The 4909-nt window shown below is 32.1% G+C and overlaps 1 pseudogene; it reads left to right on the top strand.

Annotated features, from left to right (window-relative positions):
* Positions 1–3947: 3947 nt before the first annotated feature.
* LOC123836920 (U2 spliceosomal RNA) lies at positions 3948–4051 on the top strand (annotated as a pseudogene).
* Positions 4052–4909: the final 858 nt, after the last annotated feature.

The raw sequence follows: 4909 nt of genomic DNA, 5'->3' as shown, positions 1-4909 counted from the left end.
CTCATTGGCATTTATAACTCCCAGGTTTGTATCGTTTATGGATTTCATTCATGTACCATTTACCTTTTTTTCCAAATAATTAAGCCCAAAATTACATTAGAGCTTGCTCAGGCTGCTTGCCACTTGGATAAATTATACATCATGGCTTCCCCAGTCAATCACCATCTAGCATTTTCAACATTCTGCAAGTCACTTAGCTTTATTAGTTGTATTCTCTGGCAGCCGAATGAGGCTTACCCAGGGAATCATGATAAGAAAAATATGCAGCAGTTGATTTTTGTTTTCTTTTAACATTTCAACTTGAATGTTTCTCCAGTGTCTTTTTTGTGAAAAAGAATATTACTATCCTCTTATCCTATACTGGTCAACACTATTATTTTGGAAATCAGTAAGATGGAAAATACTTTGGGCTTAATATATATAAAGAAATATGGAAATTATTTTCTTATATATTGCATAATATTACATATATGAACAGTTTAAATTTTAAAATTCAGGCAGTTAGAGAGTAGTTCTATTGATTATGTGTAAGTTGTTTTTTTCCTTTATTTGGGACTTGTTTAACTTGTAGCAAATATGGAGTATTTGTTCACTACTATATCCCCATTACCTAGAGCATTGTCTGACATAGTAGACATTCTGTAGATATTTGTTGAATGAATATTAATGAAATTGACGTAAAATTTTATATATCCTCTTTTGATGATAAATACTGGAATATAAATTTTATGAACATAGAAGCCCTGTCCATATTTTCTGTTGATGTCTACTACTTAGCAAAGTGCCTTGACAATATAGTGTGTGCTCAGTAAATGAGTCTCAATATTTCCAGTAGATACCACACAAATAATGTGTCTATCTTAGTGTGAGCTCCCTTTACATAGTCAGTTATTTGAATCACCGTATTGTTTCTCCAAATATTCTAGTATATTTAGTATTTAAGGAAAGGCGAGTCACACATGTCCTATGGCTTCAATAATGGGCATACCTTCAACCGTAGAGTACCTGTATTTGAAACCGTAATTTCATAAATGTAAAAATTCTTAATTATTCTTTTTTAGTCATTGTGTTCTTATTGTAAAGCAATACATAGTGAAGAAAATGTTATTTTCTTATTATAGAAAATTTGCAAATCAGTGATAAATAAAAAGAAAATCACTCAGAATTTTTCCACCCAAAAATAGCCATTGAAATTTTGGTATCTAACCTTCCAGTTGTATGTGTGATGTACATATTTATAGATATTATTACTATATTACATGTAATTTTGGCACTTGCTTATTCCACATTAATTTAACATGAACATTTTCTGATGTTTTAAATGTGGAATTATTTTAATGACCAGAATCATCTTTTTTGAGTCATTGCATGGTTGATTTCTTCTTATTCTTCATGTCTCCCATTTTTCAACCCCCGCTAAGTGAGGCTTCCTTGATTACCACCCCAAGTGGCCACAACTCCTCACCTCAGCTTTTTTCTATCATGTGAAGCCTGAAATGTGTCTTTATTCATTATTGTACTCCCAGTGCCTAACCGGTGCCTGACACTCAGTTAAATATTTTTGAAAATAAATAAATAAATGAGTGAAGAAAAGGATAAAGAAAATTCCGTTGGTAAGTCTACCATAGTGACTTAATGCCCCTATTTTTATACATTAGGTTATTTATATTTCTTTTATATAAATATCACTTTGATGTATTTCTCTGGATAAATTTTTTTGCACATCCATGATTTTTTTCTTAGTTTATATTCCTAGAAGTAAAATTGCTGGGCTAAGGATAAGTAAATGTTAAGATTTTAAGTAAGTATTACCAGAAACTTTGTGACAACTTACATGCTCATCAAGGGTATTTCAAATTGCCACTTTACTCAAGTCAGAAATAGATTTTTGTCATTTTAAAACAGTATTATTAGTTGAGAAATTTTATGCCATTTTAAATAAAATTTCTTTGTTAAATGTATCTAATATTATATAAGCATACAATTATTTTCATATGCTTACTGGTCATTGTCATTTCTTCTTTTCTTTTGGTTGTTAATGTGCTTACCAATTTAATATTTTGAATTTATGAGTTCAATATATACTGAGAATTTATTTAATTTCTTGATATTCATTTTGTAAATATATTCCACAGATCATGGTTTCTCTAGGACTTTTATTTATTGTATTAAAATTTCCATATGATATAAACTTTTAAACATACACAAAAAAGTAGAGATAACACATATATATACATTCATGTGTGTATCACCCAGCTTCAACTGGGTACCCAGCAGGTACAACTGGATATAAGGATCAAAAAGATCTCATTAAGATCCTATTTCTTTTTCCTTTGCTTTTATCCTCTTTTAGCTGTATTCATAGGCAGTTATCAACTCGCCTAATCTTGTTTTACCTTCCTATGCTCAATTCCTCTATTTTACCTCTTCCCACCTCCTGATTATGTTGAAGAACACCCCATACATTGTATCATTTAATCTGCAAATATTTCAAAGTGTATCTCTAAAAGACAGAGACTGTCCCTCCTTTTTTTATACTTTTTACTGACATATAGTTGACATATTTTTATTTTTAAAAAGTTTTTTTAAAAATTGATTTATTTTTGAGAGAGTGTGTGAGGGTGTGAAGGGGGTGGTAAGAGGAAGAGGGTCTTAAGCCGACTCTGGGCTGAGCGAGGAGCCCAATGGAGGGCTCGATCTCACAACCCTGAAACCAGAGCCCTGAGACCATGACATTAGCTGAAACCAAGAGTCAGAGGCTTGGGGCGCCTGGGTGGCTCAGTCGTTAGGCATCTACCTTCGGCTCAGGTCATGATCCCGGGGTCCTGGAATCGAGCCCCACGTCTGGCTCCCTGCTCAGGTGGGAAGCATGCTTCTCCCTCTCCCACTACCCCCCTGCTTGTGTTCCTGCTCTCACTATCTCTCTCTGTCAAATAAATAAATAAAATCTTAAAAAATAATAATAATAAAAATAAAATAATAAACTGGGGACTCGTTTAAAAAAAAAAAAGAGTCAGAGGCTTAACCGACTGCCCCACCCAAGTGCCCCTATATAGTTGACATATTTTTAAAAGACTTTCCCTTTTCCACATAGTCTCCAAACTAAAATAATAGTTTATGATATAAAACAGAAAAATTTCAATTTTTTTTATTTTATTTTTTTAAAGATTTTATTTATTTATTTGACAGGCAGAGACACAGCGAGAGAGGGAACACAAGCAGGGGGAGTGGGAGAGGGAGAAGCAGGCTCCCCGCTGGGCAGGGAGCCCGATGCGGGGCTTGATCCCAGGACCCTGGGATCATGACCTGAGCCGAAGGCAGACGCTTAATGACTGAGCCACCCAGGCGCCCCCAAAATTTCAATTTTTATATAACTTTGTTCTTTTTCTTTAAGGTTTCTGCTTTTGTTATTCTTAGAAAAACTTCCCTTACTTTATGATTTACAAAAATTTTTATAGTTTCCTCTAGGATTTTAATACAAGTCTTTTGCAGATGAATTAATTAAAAAAGAATTGAATCTCATAACTCATGCATATCACTCAATATTATAGTGTAGAATATATTCTGGAAATATTTTAAAATTTATTTTTATAAAATTAAACCATATTATTTTATAAATTGATAATTTATTGTAATTGTCATTCCATGTCAATACATACTGACATTATTTTCTAAAGGTGCATAATATTTAATTGTAAAACCATATCATAATTTCTTTTCCCAATGCCTTAATGCTGGATATTTAGATGGAGTAAAATTTTTTCACAATGTAAATCATTAGTTAAATTAATTAAACAAATATTGAATCCCTCTGGTATGCCAGACACTATATATGGCACTGAAGATACAAAGGTGAGAAAACATACACACACACACACACACACACACACACACGCACACACACAGTGCAGATTCCTTTGTGGCATAAGGTTTATTAAAGTTGTCACATCGCTTCTCGGCCTTTTGGCTAAGATCAAGTGTAGTATCTGTTCTTATCAGTTTAATATTAAAGTAGTCACAAACACTTTTGTTCAAATATTTTGTACCATTTTTAATTGTTTTCTTTGGATAAATTCCTAAAAATGAAAAATCCTTTTAAAAAAGTAATTTTTATAAATACTGTTAAATTTTCCTACAGAATTATTTTGACATTTTACATTTTCACCTGCACATATTAGTGTTAGTGTCAGGTATCATTGCTCTCTTCAATCTTTGGTAATCTCATGGGTGAAAAATGATTTGTCACTGTAGTTTTACTAATACTAAATATGAAAGTATTTCATTTATTACTAATGACATTAACTTCTTGTTCATATGCTTACTGAACCTTCGTATGTCTTTTTTTGTGAATTACCTGTTCATGTTCTTTGCACATTTTTTCTTACTGAGGTGTCTGCCTTCTTATTTTTTATAATTTTGTTTTTTTCAGTTTAAATATTTATTGCTTCACAATAATGGTTACTTATAGAGGTCATATATGTAAAACCACTAAAATCTTTTGGCTAACTAAAATGAAGTCTATCTGCAATAATCATACCAATGCAATTTAGAGACTTTCTAAATTGTTGAACAGTGTCTACATAAATATCTTTATACTGGAAGATTCAATTGAAGGCACCAATCTATGCATAGATGAAATGCTTCTTTAGAGGTAAATGTAAAACAATTATAGTTTTGTGTTGAAAGAAGAAATGGTGGTTGTAGAACTGCTAATGGGTTATAGAGTGTTCTGGTTTAAAAATGGTAGTATTGGCAGTATTGATAAAAAGTCACTGCTATCTGCCAGCTGTCATATTATACAAAATGATGTTGAGAACTCAGAATAATTCTTCATGTGTGTATAACAAAAGTCGCCAATGCAATTAGCACCCTTGTGAGCAATCTCAAGAGAAAAGCTCAAGGATTGAAT

Source organism: Mirounga angustirostris, unplaced genomic scaffold (assembly GCF_029215605.1).
Source record: "Mirounga angustirostris isolate CCGP_5_RB_7025 unplaced genomic scaffold, mMirAng1.0.hap1 SCAF_7, whole genome shotgun sequence".
Taxonomy (NCBI): domain Eukaryota; kingdom Metazoa; phylum Chordata; class Mammalia; order Carnivora; family Phocidae; genus Mirounga; species Mirounga angustirostris.
This window is presented reverse-complemented; position numbering and strand designations above follow the sequence as displayed.